This window comes from Scyliorhinus torazame, chromosome 15, assembly GCF_047496885.1.
Source record: "Scyliorhinus torazame isolate Kashiwa2021f chromosome 15, sScyTor2.1, whole genome shotgun sequence".
Taxonomy (NCBI): domain Eukaryota; kingdom Metazoa; phylum Chordata; class Chondrichthyes; order Carcharhiniformes; family Scyliorhinidae; genus Scyliorhinus; species Scyliorhinus torazame.
Window position 1 is genome coordinate 115122721 of NC_092721.1, and position 17797 is coordinate 115140517.

Here is a 17797-nt window from a genome sequence, read left to right on the forward strand (position 1 = left end):
ACACATTCTCCCCATGTCTGTGTGGGCCTCACCCCCACAGCCCAAAGATGTGAAGGGTATTTGAATTGGCCACTATAAATTGCCCCTTAATTGGAAAAAAGAATTGGGTAGTCTAAATTTATATTTTAAAAAAAGATAATAACTGTCTGCAACAAAGCTCCCTCACCTTTAAGGTTTTACAGAGCCTCCAGCTGCATATTTCCACTCCCTTTCATCAGCTCCATCCAATTTCCTGCAGCATGATTCCTAAGCCCACCCCTTCAGCACTGTCCTATCGCCTCCTCCCCTCTTTTACTATGAACACAAGGGAAATAGTTGGTTCCTGCTAAGTTAATATTGGGGAAGCATTGCTTAAAAGCTGATCAAATCACTCCAGGCACAAAATGTGTTCATTACTGTTTCACATGAAGATCCATGATCAACACAAATTCTATTACACCAAGATCTGGATCAGTTTAATCAAACTGTATTTATATAGCTGGTTGTAGGATAGCTTTTCACTAAAGTGTAGAGCCCAGAAACTGCTGCGGAACCAACTTTTAAATTATTCCCGCTTCTTACAAACATTAATGACCAGCAGCATTTAACAACAGAGGATCAAGCCACTTGGGGAGCAGCCAGTTGCATATGTTCTCAGGTTTGTCCACCCTATATATTTGTTTCCTGTACTGCTGCAAAGTGTTTCAAGAAACTAAAAATTAACCAAGCGAGTGCTAGAGGAAGTTACCACTGAAGCCAGCAACATGTGTGAATAGAAACTAGAGTCAGACAAGTCAGAAACCTCCTAGCTGTTTGCCACTGCTGAAAAATGAGACAACACATTTTAAAGTATGAAATGGTTAAGTAACTTGGGTGGAAGTATTTTAATTCAGAAAGTGAATTCAGTCTTCACTTTTAATATTATTGTTCATGTCCCATCTTTTAATCAAGTCTGCATGCAGCTATAAATATTTAAATAACTTTGACACTTCATCCCTCCTCGCCACTGCAAACTTCCATCACACTCTCACCCTTCCCTGGGCTGAACTGCAAAATACCACAAATTTCTCGCTGCTCCTGAGAAAAAGCAGATAATTCATGCTCGCACAATACAAGGCATATCAAGAGCTGTGGTTTGCAAAAGAGAATGCTGAATACTGTACCAGTTATCATCACAAATCATTCCATTCTTACCCACACTATGATCTGACCTTCCTGGACTTGTATTTAAACATCAGAACAAGGAGGATTGGCTTCCTTTTCACATTGCGCAATTAAAGATGTTATTTATGTTGCTGATTATTTGTAGCTGTCTTTTCAAAACACAATGCTGTCTCTATTTACAATCAAAACATTGACTGATTACAGGAAATGTGTGTCTGCCAAGGGTTAGCCATCAACTCACAAACACTTGGCCTCTTTTCATTTCATCAAGGCAGATGTGATTAATCAACCCACAAGGACATAAACCCACATCTAAGCATTGACTGTAATCCCTACATCCGAGCTTTTGTAACCCCAATATGACCAGTAACGATTTGTCAAATATTCCTGAAATCAAATGCAACTTTTGGATATAAAACAAGATTAATAGACCATAATTATCATTGCTCTCTCCTTCTCTCCCCCAGAAGTTTTGAATTTCATAATATCCATTAAAAGCAGCTTACTACAATGGAAGTGCTTATAAAGCAGGGCCAGGTGAAGCATTTATAACCCAAAAATAAAAAAATCAGTGCATGGATCATTTCCACCAAATTACATGTTTCCAAGTCTGAAGTTTCTGAAAAGTCTCATATTGAATTATAACCATGAAAATAGATGCACTCGATTGCTCTTTGCAATTAAACACTGAGGCTGTTGTATCAGGAGTGCCAAAAACTAAATCTGGATTCAGATTAATTGCTGGTGCTGATCTTTCCTGGTTTCCTTGATTCAGGCTATGTTACTTTTGGTTATGCTAACTGGTTCTGAATCTCAAATTCTGCCTTACCTAAGAAAGACACGCTCGCTGGGACATTATACTACGTTAAATACACAATATAAATGCAAGTTGTTGCCACAGCAAAAAAAAAAGAGATTAGGGTCAGAAGAGTGACCGAGCTCTTCAGTCAAAAGTCGAGGGGAGAATAGGAGAGCTTCAGGATAGCAGGCAGAGGGAGACAGCAGAGATCAAAGGGCTCAAAAGACTTTGAGTGCATGATGTACACAACAGACACCACTTATTTATGGCAGTGTCTTCAGTCTCAGCCCCTCCCTAAATCTCCTCCCACATCGGTGTCTTCGGCTGAGTTTCCCACCTCTTTCAAACCCTTCCAGCATTTCTGGATGTTAATGGGATGTCCTCAGGAAGCATCTTTGGGGAAAGAAAAATAGTTAATGTTTCAAGTTGACGACCTTTTGTCTGATGCACGAAAGGTTAGCGAGATCACAGGTTTTAAGCATGTAAAGCAAGGGAAAGGAGAAGACCAAAGAGAAGATCTGCGGAATGTTGGAAGGTAGGAGAGATTAGGAATAATGGTATCTTTTATGTTGCAACATCATCCTTTTTGTAGTTAATTTCTCTCGTCTGTCAGATCTTCTCTTTTTATTCTTTCCTCTCCCTCACCCCTATACTTGCTTAAAACCTGTTACATTTCTAATGAGTTCTGATGAAAGGTCAGTGACCTGAAGCATGGCCTATTTCTTTCTGCTGTCAAATTGCCACTGTGTTTTGATTTTGCATTAAGGTTGTGTCTGTTCTTTCCTAGCTCCAAAAAGGATTTGGGATTATTTCACGTTAAAGGTGCTGTATAATTTCAAGTTGTTGTCTATTCCAATGGATTCCTGGCTGGTGTCCCACATTCTACTCCCTGTAACCTTGAGGACATCCAGAACTTTGCTGCCTATGTCGGAACTTGTACAAGTCTTGTTCCACTATTGCCAGTGTTCACTGATCTACATTGGTTTCCAGTCAAGTGATACAATCCCAGTTGATGTTCTAACCCTGGCTCAAAAAACTGTAACTTTTGCTTTGTCTTACAGGACCATAAGACATAGGGGCAGAATTTGGCCATTCGGCCCATCGGGTCTGCTCCGCTATTCAATCATGGCTGATATGTTTCTCATCCCCATTCTCCTGAATTCGCCCCATAACCCCTGATCCCTCTATTAATTAAGAACCTCTCTGTCTCTGTCTTAAAGACATTCAGTGACTTGGCCTCTACAGCCTTTGCTTCTTCACCTCTCCCCTGAAACGTCTATATTCAGTTTGATTTTCAATTATATTTTCTGCCCAACACCAGTCACAAGCACACTCTTTTTAAATGTGAAGGCAGAGTCACAGGATTGCTAATTAGTTTTAACATTTTTTTTATTAAACATGTAAAAATTGGATTATAATTCAATACGCTTTACTCTCCCCTAGGTAAACAATTCATACAGGTTTTAAGATTAATACGGATGGCATGGTACATTTGAAGCTACATTAGCACACAAAGTCCTTTTTTGTTAAAATGCAGATTGACTGTGGTCAAATACTCTGCTCAGAACCCAAGTTAGTGTCTCTGGATTTCTTCACAGAATCCCCACATACTCTAATCTCCAAAACATGCTTTAAAATCTTCTCTCATAATCATGCTTTCCATTAGTGGTTTGTATTCAATAACAATAATAATATTTATTAGTGTCACAAGTAAGCTTACATTAACACTGCAATGAAGTTACTGTGAAAATCCCCTAGTCGCCACACTCCGACGCCTGTTCGGGTACACAGAGGGAGAATTCAGAATATCCAATTCACCAAACAAGCATTAATCACTGTGATACTGTGCCACCCCCATTCAGAAATCTAGTTCACATTTACCAAAAGATGCTTGTGAACAAGAGATTCCGCTCCACTTTTACCAGCAAATGCACTCCACCTACGCTGCTTGTGGGAGTAAGACCCACGCAGACATGGGGAGAACGCCCCAACTCAACACGGACAATGACATGGGGTCGGGATCAACCCCAGGTCCTTGGCCCTGTGAGGCAGCAGTGTTAATCGCTGCGCCACCTGCACACCAGGATTTTACACCAACCCATTTAGGATTTCTTTGTCTCGACCGACTTCTACAGCTGATCGCGTCTCAGCTTTTTCCGTACTCCCATCAACATTATCCTGTTCTATTTCCAGGTTTCTAAAACCAACTGCTCTTTAACTCCTCTTTCTTGCATTTCACTGCTTTGACCAGAGCTATGAGAGCTGCCTTATTGCTCTCTTCTTGTCTCCAACTGCTGTTAGCAGAGTTGTGAGAGATGTTCCCTATCTGCAATAACTACCCTGACTTCCAGTTAAAACTAAAGAACAAAGGAATACTATTTCCCCTTACATGGGCCTCCATTTACTCTTCAGACTGTATCACAGTTGGAATTTAACCAATCCCCATACACAAATCTCTTTGTCCAATGTGAAGCTAGTAATAAGTCCCTTCCAGGCACAGAAATATTAAATTAAACCCACCAAAAATTATACCTTATTTCTAATGTTTACCCATATAAATATAAATCCCTTAAAGCTACCTTTGTTTTCCTAACACAAACAGCATCTTGATTTTAAAATTATCCTTGTTTTAAAGCCCTCCATCGTCTTGTCTCTCCCCATCTCTGCCATCTCCTCCAGATCTACAACCTTCTATTAAATATGTGTTCCTCTGATTCTGGCCTCTTGCACATCCCTGATCATTAACTACTTTACCATTGGTGGTTGTGTCTTCAGTAGCTAGGCCACAAGCTCCTGAATACCCTCCCTACACCTTGTTTTTCATCAGCTGCCCAAATATTTTACTTTGTGGTTTGATTTCATACTTTATCTTATAATGCTCTTGTAAAGCATCTTGGGATATTTAATTACATTAAAGGACTTTGCAAGTTATTCTGCTGTCCAAGGCATAGAAGCAAAAAACATCACAGCAAAGGAAGAAGCCAAGCAATCTACCACGTTTGTGCTAGTTCTGTAGAAAGCACGTTCTCCCAGTGTCTGCGTGGATTTTCTCCGGGTGCTCCAGTTTCCTCCCACAAATCCCGAAAGATGTGCTTGTTAGGTGAATTGGACATTCTGAATTCTCTCAGTGTATCCGAACAGGTGCCGGAATGTGGCGACTGGGGGATTTTCACAGTAACTTCATTGCAGTGTTAATGTAAGCCTACTTGTGACAATATTGATTATTATAGAAGAACATGTACTTGATTTCACCCCATCTTTCCCTGAATATTTTCATTGTGCTGTATCAAATACACAGAGTGCAGTTCAGTTTACCTGGTTTCATGTATACCAAACTGGTGTAAGTCTATCCTACTGAAGTGCGTTTGAGCTTGCAGAGAAAACTAAGATGACCTATGTTTTTCGCAATGTGTCAGTTTTTAAGTGTTAAAACTGGAGCTAACACGAGAAATAGATGGGCACTATTTCATCCTATACTATCAATTTGGTGGTCTGTTAACGTTAATTAGCTGAATAACAAGGAGACCATGATAGAAATGTTAGCCCTTCATCACTTAATTGGTGGATCAAGGGCATGATTGTGCTCCTGTATTAATACTCCAGCATTTCTAATGCATTTTGCCATGTCCCTGTGCTTTATCTCTTATTTACATTCATCTGTTGGCAATAATTTTAAAAGAAATGCTGAAGAACAAAATTCATACTAAACCAAGCTGAACTTGAATTGAGTAGCACTGATTGCCTTCGATGAAAAGTATCTGGATTAAGATAATTCCACTATTGAGGCAAGACCGGAATGACCTGAACGGGGAAATAGAGAAACCACAGGCAAGAAATATCCCAAATAAAATTAAAACAAGTACAGCCCTATCCCTGAAATGGCTTTGTCACAGATATATTCAGAAAGGAAAAAACAGCAGAGACAAAAGAACTGGAGAAGTCAGAAGGGCCATTACTGTTCCTCCTCTTCCTTTCTATGCTCAAATACGTGCACCTGAAGGACTGTGTGGGAACCTCTCGCCTCCAATGCCACTCTTAGCTTGTTACCATAACTCATGCAAGCAGCCCAATGGAGAGGTCCTGTGAAATTGGCGCAGCTGAAATTATTATAATTGAATATTAAATGCTTTTCAAAATGATACATAGAAAATAGGAGGCGGCCATTCGGGCCATCAAAACTGTTCCAACATTCAATGTGATTATCACTGATCCTCTATCTCAATACTCCCTCACTCTCCCCATATCCCTTGATGCCATTAATGTCTAGAAATCTGTTTCTTACTTAAATCTATTCAGTTACTTGGCCTCCACAGTGTTATGTAGTTGAGAATTCCACCGATTCACCAACCTCTAAGTGAGGAAATGTTTCCTCATTTCAGTCCTTAATAATGTACCCCATATCCTGACACTGTGACCCCTACTCACCCGTCAGGGGAAATATCATTCTTACATCTAATCTGTCCAGCCCTGTCAGAATTTTGTGCACTTCAATCCGATCCTCTCTCATTCTTCGAAACTCGAGTGAATACAGGCCTAGTCAACCCAATCTCTCCGCATGCGACAATCCTGCCATCCTGCTGAACCTTCACTGTACTACCTCTGTAGCAAGTGTATCTTTTCTTGGGTAAGAAGACCAAAACTTCACACCAATGCTCCTGGTGTGGTCTTACCAATGCCCTGTACATCCTTGCTCCTGTATCAAATCACCTTGATGTAAAAGACCATGACTGACAAAGTATAAGAACATGAGAATTCGGAGTAGACATGCAGCCCCTTGGGCCTGCTCTGCGATTCAATAAGATGATAATTTGTCAGATCATGGCCTCCAATGCCACTTTCCTGCCTGTACCTCATAACCCTCGACATCCCTGAAGCTCAACACATTGTCTGTCTGAGCCTTGAACACATTCAATGACCCAGCCACCACTGCTCACTGGGAAAGTGAATTCCAAAGATTATCAACCCTTGGAGAGAAGAAATTCCTCCTCATTTCCATCTTGAAGTTGGTGATCCCATATTCTGAAATGATGCCCCCTATTGCTTGATTCCCTCACAGGGATAAACATCCTCTCAGCATCTTCCCTGTTATCCCCCGAACTATCATATTTTTCAGTAAGATATTACAATCCTAATCTAGGTAGAAACATGGGGTTGAGGTTGGGAATCTGGAATTGAGGTTCCAATCAGATTAACCATTATTGAATGTCAGAGCAGGATAGAGGGGCTGAATGGACTACTACTGCTCCTTATTGGGCTGGTTTAGCACAGTGGGCAGAGACAGCTGGCTTGTAATGCAGAATAAGATCAGCAGCGCGGGTTCAATTCCTATTCCAGCCTCCCCGAACAGGCGCCGGAATGTGGTGACTAGGGGCTTTTCACAGTAACTTCATTGAAGCCTACTTATGACAATAAGCGATTATTATTATTGTATGTTTCTACATATCCCCGAAGAAACCTTGTTCACAATATGATTAAGACCCAATTTGAAATGTGAAGTTCCAAATTAAAGCATCGCCACTTTGATACTGATTAGGGAATAGCATCTTAAAAGAATTGGACCAGAGCTCCCCGGGGAAATTCTCCCCTCCCCCAAAGAATACGCAAGGGATTTCTCCGCAGAAGGACTTTGCTTCGATTGCTTGCACAATCTAAAACGAACATACTTCAATACAGGAGAGCATCAACTGCAAAGCATGTTTTGCACAAACTTGGTAGCTGGATGTGTTTTAACAGAAAATGTGACATTATTCCGACATATAATTATAGTTTCTACATTTACATTTCAGGGCAAACTAATAGTAAACGAAGTTACTGCACAAGTTCTTGGAGCTGGTATCTAACAAGGCATGCCTCAAATAGACAAATGTTGACAATCGTGGACAAATTAATACCAGAAATAAAGACTTAAAGGTAAATGGAAATAGCATCAATATTTTAAATGACAAGAAAACAGCTAAAATATAACCAAAACTTCCTTTGATCCTTGCAGGTAAAGAAACCACAGAACCTGAATGACATATTTTTTATTCTCTTCCTTTTTCACATTTTCTCCCAAATTTACACCCACCAACAACAACCATTAATCAGTAACAAATATGTCAATCCCCATATCAATAACAACGATCCCATCCTCCCACCAAACATTAGCCTGCAAGTTCACACAAATGACAAAAAGGAATTAGGGATCACCCATAGTCGCCATTAAAATACACAGCCCCCCTCCCCCAACCCTCCCACCCATACGCCCCAACTAATGTTCGATGTTATCCAGTTCTTGAAAGTGCATAATGAATAATGCCTATGAATTGTAGAATCCCTCCATCCTTCCCCTCAGTTCAAACTTAACCATATCAAGAGTCAAGAATTCCAACAGGTCCCCCCGGCATTCCAGAGCACAGGGTGGAGAGGTTGCTCTCCAACCTATCAGGATCCACCTTCAGGCGATCAACGAGGCGAAGGCTACAACATCTGCCTCCGCACCCGTTTCCAACCCTGGCTGGTCCGACACCCCGAATATGGCCTCCCGGGGGCCCGGGTCCAGTTTCAGGTGCACCACTTTAGAAATTACCCTAAAAACCTCCTTCCAAAACATATGAACGTGATTAGCAGGGCCCCCCTGCAACGTTCACACACATCTTCTACTCCTTCAAAGAATCGGCTCATCCTCGCCCTTGTGAGGTGTGCTCTGTATACCACCTTCAGCTGTATCAGCCCCAACCTCGCTTACGAGGTGGAGGCATTCAGTCTTCGGAGCACCTCACACCAGAACCCCTCCTCCATATCCTCTCCCAACTCTTCTTCCCACTTTGCTTTGATCCCTTCCAGTGGTGCCTTCTCCTCTTCCAATATAGCTCCGTAAACCGCCGACACTACCCCCTTCTCCAGTCCCCCTGTCGTCAGCACCTCCTCCAGCAATGTGGAGGCCGGCTCCTCCGTGAAGTTCTGTATCTCCTTTCTGGCGAAATCTCGAACCTGCATGTATCTAAACATTTCACCTTGCTCCAGCCCATACTTCGCTTCCAGCTCCTTCAATCCTGCAAAACGACCCCTTCGAAACAAATCTTTTAGTGTCTTAATCCCTTTCTCATCCCATTTCCGAAAATTTCCATCCCACCTCCCTGGCTCAAATCTGTGGTTCCCCCGAATCAGCATTTCCCTTGACCCTGCCCCCAAACCTAAAGTGTTGGCGAAAGTGCCTCCAAATTCTCAATGAAGCTATTATTACCGGACTCCCTGAGTACTTCCCCGGGGCTATCGGGAGTGGCGCTGTTGCTAGTGCTTTCAATCCCGACCCCCTGCACAAACTCTCCTCCATTCTGACCCACTGGGAATCAACCCCTCTGACCCAGCTCCGCACCTTCTCCACATTCGCCGCCCAGTAATAATACATCAGGTTCGGAAGACCCAAACCCCCTGCCTGCCTTCCCCTCTGTAGCAGCACCTTTCTAACTCTGGTCACCTTCCTCCCCATATTAACAAAGTAATCATTCCCTCACTGTCTCTCTGAAAAAAGCCTTGGCAGGAAAATTGGCAGGCATTGAAAAATAAACAAAAATCACGGCAACACATTCATTTTAACCGCCTGTACCCGACCCGCCAGTGACAGAGGGAGACCATCCCACCTTGCCAGATCAGCTTTCACTCTCCCCACCAATCTAGAAATGTTGTACCTGCGGAGCCCCCCCCCCCACTCCCGGGCAACCTGCACCCCCAGGTACCTAAAGTGAGTCCCTGCCCTACAAAATGGCAGCCCCCCCCACCCCTGCTCCCACCCCCGGCCGAGACATCACAAAATACTCCCTCTTGTCTAGATTTAGTTTGTACCCCGCGAAAGACCCAAACACTCGAAGCAGCTCCAATATTCCCCCTATCGACACACTCGGTTCCGACACGTATAACAGCAAGTCATCGGCATATAAGGACACCTTATGCGCTAACCCCCCCCACACTATTCCTTTCCATACCCCCGAACTTCTTAATGTGATGGCCAACGGCTCAATCGCGAGTGCAAACAGCAGGGGGGACATAGGACATCCCTGCCTAGTCCCAAGGTGGAGAGAAAAGTATCTCGAGCTGATGTTTGTGCGGACACTCGCCCTCGGCTCCTTATATAGTAGCTTCACCCAGTTCACGAATCTTAGTCCAATCACAAACCGCTCCAGAACTGCCATCAAGTACCCCCATTCTACCCGGTCAAACGCCTCTTCAGCGTCCAATGCCACAACCACCTCTGTTTCCTTCCCCTCTGCCGATGCCATAACAATGTTCAATACCGTTCTAACGTTTGAAAAGAGCTGCCTCCCTCTCACGAACCCCGCCTGGTCTTCACCTATCACCTTCGGGAGGCACTCCTCCAGCCTACCCGCCAGTACCTTCGCCAATACTTTTGCGTCCACATTCAGAAGTGATATGGGCCTCTACGACCCACACTCCGTCGGATCCTTATCTTTTATTAGCAACAGGGAAATCGATGCCTGCCCCAAGGTTTGTGGCAACACCCCCTTCCCTATCGCCTCTTCAAACATCCCCACCATCAGGGGTACCACGTTATCCTTGAATTTTTTATAATATTCCACCGGAAACCCATCCGGCCCTGCCACCTTCCCCGACTGCATCCTCCCAATCGCATCATCTCCTGCTCCACTATCGCTCCTTCTAATGTAGCCCTGTCCCCCTCCCCTAACTTCGGGTACTCCAACCCATCTAGAAATTCCTGCATCTCACGGTCTCCCCCAGGTGGCTCTGACCTGTTCAACCTCTCATAAAATTCCTCAAAAACCTAGTTAATCAGATCCAGAGCCTCCACCAACTTCCCTGCCCTATCCCTCACCTGAACAATTTCCCTTGCTGCTGCCTCCCTCCGGAGCCTTATCTCCATGTTCATGTGTGTCCAAGTCGGAGATGGCCCCAAACACCTTCTTTGCGAATCCCACATCGTCCAAATTGGGACCGTATACACTTAACAGCGGCAGGAATCTCCCCTCCAGCGACCCTGTCACAATCGCATATCGACCCCCCTGATCTGCCACCACCGTTTCCATCTGGAAGCGTACCCTTTTGCTGACATTTGTCATTTTAATATAGTATCGCCCACTTCTACGCTGAAAGTTGCGAGTGCAAATGTTTGGTACTCAGAAAATTTTCATGGAGATGTTGGAGGCAGCCGCCTCACCAAGATAAACAGGCAAGGCGGTTTCCAACCTCGCCCCGCGTGAAGGGGAGCGCGCCCTCCCTCTCCCCGCGTGGAGGGGAGAGCGCCCTCCCTCGCCTCGCGTGGAGGGGAGAGCGCCCTCCCTCGCCCCGCGTGGAGGGGGGAGCGTCCTCCCTCGCCCCGCGTGGAGGGGGGAGCGTCCTCCCTCTCCCCGCGTGGAGGGGAGAGCGCCCTCCCTCTCCCCGCGTGGAGGGGAGAGCGCCCTCCCTCTCCCCGCGTGGAGGGGAGAGCGCCCTCCCTCTCCCCACGTAAATGGGAGCCCCCATCACCCGGAGATTGAGGTTAAACACTCCCTCAGATTATAGGGATAATCTTTCCCCCTGGATTGAGGGGAAAGCCATCCCCCAGATTACGGGGACAGCCCCTCTTCGGATTATGGGGACAGCCCCCCTCCCGGAATTATGGGGACAGCCCCCCCCGGATTATGGGGACAGCCCACCCCGGATTATGGGGACAGCCCCCCCCGGATTATGGGGACAGACCCCCCCGGATTATGGGGACTGCCCCCCCCCCCGGATTATGGGGACTGCCCCCCCCCCCGGATTATGGGGACTGACACCCCCCCCCGGATTATGGGGACTGACACCCCCCCCCCGGATTATGGGGACTGACACCCCCCCCACCCCCGGATTATGGGGACTGACATCCCCCCCCCGGATTATGGGGACTGACATCCCCCCCCCGGATTATGGGGCTGACACCCCCCCCGGATTATGGGGACTGACACCCCCCCCCCCCGGATTATGGGGACTGACACCCCCCCCACCCCCGGATTATGGGGACTGACACCCCCCCCACCCCCGGATTATGGGGACTGACACCCCCCCCACCCCCGGATTATGGGGACTGACATCCCCCCCCCCGGATTATGGGGACTGCCCCCCCCCCGGATTATGGGGACTGCCCCCCCCGGATTATGGGGACAGCCCCCCCCCCCGGATTATGGGGACAGCCCCCCCCCGGATTATGGGGACAGCCCCCCCCCGGGTTATGGGGACAGCCCCCCCCCGGGTTATGGGGACAGCCCCCCCCCCTGGATTATGGGGACAGCCCCCCCCGGATTATGGGGACAGCCCCCCCCGGATTATGGGGACAGCCCCCCCCGGATTATGGGGACAGCCCCCAGCCCCCCCCCGGGTTATGGGAACAGCCCCCAGCCCCCCCCCCGGGTTATGGGGACAGCCCCCTCCCTCCCCCCGGATTATGGGGACAGCCCCCCCCGTATTATGGGGACTGCCCCCCCGGATTATGGGGACAGCCCCCCCCCCGGATTATGGGGACAGCCCCCCCCCGGATTATGGGGACAGCCCCCCCCCCGGGTTATGGGGACAGCCCCCCCCCGGATTATGGGGACAGCCCCCCCCCGGATTATGGGGACAGCCCCCCCCGGATTATGGGGACAGCCCCCCCCCCGGATTATGGGGACAGCCCCCAGCCCCCCCCCGGATTATGGGGACAGCCCCCCAGCCCCCCCCGGATTATGGGGACAGCCCCCCCCGGATTATGGGGACAGCCCCCCCCCCGGATTATGGGGACAGCCCCCCCCCGGATTATGGGGACTGCCCCCCCCCCCGGATTATGGGGACTGCCCCCCCCCCGGATTATGGGGACTGCCCCCCCCCCGGATTATGGGGACTGCCCCCCCCCCCCCGGATTATGGGGACAGCCCCTCCCCCCCGGATTATGGGGACAGCCCCCCCCGGATTATGGGGACAGCCCCCTGTGGCTCAGTCTGGGTGTTGACTGTCGGAGATGTGGGTCTGAGGGGAGGAGTCTGTCCTCAGCTCACCCCCGGCCGGGGCTCCCGGCCCTGTCCTCTCCCCGGGGAGGCGCCAACACTGTTTATGTCTGAGCTGCGGGCGGCGCCAGGGCTGCGGCACCATCGCAGAGACAGAGCCCGGGGAGCGGGCCGGAGAGGGGCCGGGAGTGCGGACCGAGCCGGCGGAGGGGACCGGAGCTGCCGGCACGTAATCGGGAATCACTCACCTCTCACGGCCTCACACTCATCCCGGCCTCGATTACCGGCTACCGTCCTTCGACCTGCTTCTAATGCCGCCACTCGCCTACCGGGCCGCCGGCCTCCGACCCTCACTCCGGTCTCCACAATCGCTCCATTCCCGCTTCACCCCGCCCCGTCCGCCCGTTCCGGCACCGTCTGCCATCGCCCACTCACAGCGACACCGGGAGGCGTGTCCCTGTAACTGCACCACTCACAGCGACACCGGGAGGTGTGTCCCTGTAACTGCACCACTCACAGCGACACCGGGAGGCGTGTCCCTGTAACTGCACCACTCACAGCGACACCGGGAGGTGTGTCCCTGTAACTGCACCACTCACAGCGACACCGGGAGGTGTGTCCCTGTAACTGCACCACTCACAGCGACACCGGGAGGCGTGTCCCTGTAACTGCACCACTCACAGCGACACCGGGAGGTGTGTCCCTGTAACTGCACCACTCACTGCGACACCGGGAGGCGTGTCCCTGTAACTGCACCACTCACAGCGACACCGGGAGGTGTGTCCCTGTAACTGCACCACTCACAGCGACACCGGGAGGTGTGTCCCTGTAACTGCACCATTCACAGCGACACCGGGAGGTGTGTCCCTGTAACTGCACCACTCACAGCGACACCGGGAGGTGTGTCCCTGTAACTGCACCACTCACAGCGACACCGGGAGGTGTGTCCCTGTAACTGCACCACTCACAGCGACACCGGGAGGTCGGTCACTGTAACTACACCACTCACAGCGACACCGGGAGGACGGTCCCTGTAACTACATCAGCGACACCGGGAGGTCGGTCCCTGTAACTACATCACTCACAGCGACACTGGGAGGTGAGTCCCTGTAATTACACCACACAGCGACACCGGGAGGTCGGTCCCTGTAACTACACCACTCCCAGCGACACCGGATGAGTCCCTGCAAATATACCACTGACAGCGACACCGGGTGGTCGACCCTGTAACTACAGCACTCACAGCGACACCGTGAGGTGAGTCCCTGTAACTACACCACTCACAGCGACACCGGGAAGTGAGTCCCTGTAACTGCACTACTCACAGCGACACTGGAGGTGAGTGCGTGTAACTACATCACTCACAGCGACACCGAGAGGTCGGTCCCTGTAACTACACCACTCACAGCGACACCGGGAGGTGAGTCCCTGTAACTACATCACTCACAGCGACACCCGGCGGTCGGTCCCTGTAACTACAGCACTCACCGCGACACCAGGCGGAGAGTCCCTGCAGCTACACCGCTCACAGCGACACCGGCAGGTGAGTCCCTGTAACTACATCACTCACAGCGACTCCGGCAGGTGAGTCCCTGTAACTACATCACTCACAGCGACACCGGAGGTGTGTCCCTGTAACTACACCACTCACAGCGACATCGGGCGGTCAGGCCCTGTAACTACACCATTCACAGTTGCACCATGTGGAGACACCATGAGTGGCGACACCAGGCGGAGAGTCCCTGTAACTACATCACTCAGCGATACTGGGCGGTGAATCCCTGCCAATAGACATTCACAGCGACACCGGGCGGTGAATCTCTGTAACTACATCACTCACAGCGACACCGGGCGGCGAATCTCTGTAACTACATCACTCACAGCGACACCGGGCGGTGAGTCTCTGTAACAACAGCACTCACAGCAGCACTGTGCTCCGGCCTCTGCTGTTATCGTTGAGAGTAGTGAGTTTCTTCAGCGGAGTTTGCACTGCAGTTTAGCGGGGCGGGCAGGAAGTTGAGTACCCTACTGTCATGTCCAGGGACCATATTTAAAAAGCACCTGGACAATCATTCTTTTATCGCGTCATGGCTTTAGGAGACATGAAGTGTCTATGAGAAGACAGCAGGCTCTGGTGTCATGCTTCAGCGATGCATTCCTGGAAATTCATGGAATATGGAACATTTGTAGAAAAGGCATCTCTAGTCAGTCAGGTGTCGAGCATCTGGAACTGGCCATATAAAATATACTGGAGATTCAGAGAGATGCACAGGGACATCAGTCAGAGTCTTCAACAGAGTAGATCGAGAGATGGAGAAGTCTGTCCGCAAGCTCTCTGACGTTGTGACTCTGGCATATGAAGCCATGGAAGTCACCATAGGGAAAATGCTGGATGCTTTGGAGACCCAGGTCCAGCAGTTTCTGCCAGATATGCACTTGAACCTGCACACCATCGCTGTAGCCATGGTGGCATTCCAGCAGTGGCTAGACGAGAGGGGGATTGAGCGCCTTGACATCCCTCCATGTGGTTTTTCTCCTCAAGGAGTCAGGGAGAAGCCCTCAGGCACCCAAAACGAGCAAGAGTTTCAGGCACATCCATCCTGGACAGTCAAAGGGTGTCCTGGCATTCCCAATCCCCTCTATCTGCAGTCCCATAAGCTCCAGTTGCTTAGGCCATGGAGGAATCACTTGCCCCTGAACAGGAGACACCAAAAAGGCTGAGTTTCTCTAGGCCTTGGCCCTCTACACTGCTTTTTGTGTTGTAACCAGATTACTATTTGGCCCCTGATTCTGTATGCTGGTCATGAGTCCACTCTAATGTCTTATCTGAAAGCTTTTTGAAAATTCGAGTATATTACCTTTATTACATTACCCGGTCTATTCTGTCAGTTATTTCTTCAGATAATTCAATAACATTGGTGTTAGGAAGTTGGAATGAAATGAAAAGTAAAGAATTGGATAAAAAAGGAACTGATAGGCATTGAACTGCACTGCGGACTTGTGAGATCCAGATTAGACTAGTTGCTGGGTGAAAATGATATTTTGTTAAGCAAAGTGGAGTCTAGAAATCTAGTGCCCTAATCACAGTCATGCCCAGTTTGCAAACAGAGTTTATTTTTTTCTCAGAGGGTCAGGATGCTGTGCTGTTTCACCCAGAAGCTCTACTCTAAACTGGAAGAAAAGCTTCCCAAAAGTAAGCTGCAGGTCTTGTGTTATAATTATTTGCTGTGTTTGGCTCGTAGTGTAATAATAATGTATGGGGTGTTTTGGGGAAGATATATTCTCAGAGTTCAGGAAAGTAGATAATTAGATTTGGGGGTAATTCAAGAATACGGGCTGGGTAACCGTTATTGTAGTTAATTGTAAATGTTGTTCTTTACTGTTGTCTTTCTTGTGTATTTTAAAGTTTCATATACGTTTTGTTATTTGAATAATTTATGACATTAATATATATTAATTTATAATCTTTCCCCACAGGAATCTTTTTTTAAAGTTTGAGTACCCAATTGTAGGAGCAGTTTCAAGGCCTGTGTATTGAGTCGGCTTCCACGTGGGCTTTTCTCCTGTGGCTCAACTCAGTACAAAGAGCAGCAAACACATCGACAATCTGAAGACGGTTTTATTTTTTACAAGCTTGCATTCATGTACATGAGAGATAAGACCTGGAAAGCTGCCAAGATCCTTTTACAGAACAAAAGACACAAACTCAGCACATATACAACTCTCAAAAATCAATAGCCCTTCCCAGTTGGACACGATCCAATCCTGAAGCTGCTATGTTTAAACTTATCCAATAGAATCGCAAACAATGTTTAAACCTCACCCTATAGAACTGCAAGCAATGTTTAAACTTCACCCAATAGAATCGCAAGCGACCAATGATTAATCTTCATCCTGACAGCTATGTACAATCTCAGCATCTTGTGCTGATTGTTTGTGAGAAACAGAACAACAGACCCAGCATCCTGAATTGTTTCACAAAGACACGGGGTGGGATTCTGTGATCCTGAGGCTAAGTGTTGACGCCATCGTAAACACCGTCGCGTTTCTCGACGGCGTCAACATGCCCTCAGGAGCAGAAATTCTGACGCCTACAGGGGGCCAGCACGGCACTGGAGCGACCCACGCCGCTCCAGCTGCCGATCCCTGGCGTCAGATGGGTGCCGCGGGTCTGAGCAGGTGCAGTGGCATCGGCTCCAATGCGTGCATGCGCAGTGACTCCCTTCTCTGCGCCGGCCATGACGCAACATGGCGCAGGGCTACAGGGGCCGGCTCAGAACAAAAGAGGCCCCCAGCCTGAGATGCCGGCCCACAGATCATGGGCCAGGCCACAGCAGAGGTCTCCCCCGGGGTCAGAAACCTCCCCCCCCCCCCCCCCCCCCCCCCACCAGGCAGCCCCGGATGCATTCACGCCGAGGTCCCACCGGGTAAGAGCAGGTGTGAACGGCGCCGGCGGGACTCGGCCTTTTTGGTGTGGCTGCTTGGCCCATCCCAGGCTGAGAATCGCCGGGGGGGATGCCCCGTAGAGCAGCCCCCGACTGGTGTGGTGCCGATTCCCCGGCCCCGATGTCAGAAGTAATGTCCTTTTTTTCAAGTTAGCTATCCTAAATCCCATTTGATTACTTATTACTGCTATGTCCTAAAAATACATGTTTTATGGTTAATAATGATTACTCAGTACTCTTCCTATAATTCATCTCAATCCTGAATAAAGTAACTTATGTAAAACTACTCGAGTATCATGCTAACTATTCAATTTTAAGAAGTATCATCGCTGAACCGCCCCTTCAATCCCCCCTTTTGGCCCTTGGCTAGCACAAGAATAGGCCATTAAAGAGACGTACTGCATTTGTTGGAGCCTGGCCAAGGTATTGAATGGACAACAGGCAAGAGCCGTAACAGTTCC

At 48.6% G+C, this 17797-nt stretch overlaps 1 protein-coding gene and 1 long non-coding RNA gene across 2 annotated transcripts in view; one reads left to right on the forward strand and one right to left on the reverse strand.

The window, feature by feature from the left end:
• Window positions 1-13318, reverse strand: part of rev1 (REV1 DNA directed polymerase) — a 232101-nt gene extending 218783 nt beyond the window's left edge. The window contains exon 1 of the mRNA XM_072476592.1: window positions 13140-13318. The gene's annotated coding sequence lies outside the window, so the exon portion shown is untranslated. The remainder of the gene's footprint in view (window positions 1-13139) is intronic.
• On the forward strand, window positions 2329-17252 carry LOC140391755 (uncharacterized). The gene is made up of 4 exons (XR_011935164.1): window positions 2329-2477; window positions 7729-7852; window positions 16018-16084; window positions 16369-17252. It is a non-coding gene; the product is annotated as an uncharacterized lncRNA (long non-coding RNA).
• The last annotated feature ends 545 nt before the right edge of the window (window positions 17253-17797 follow it).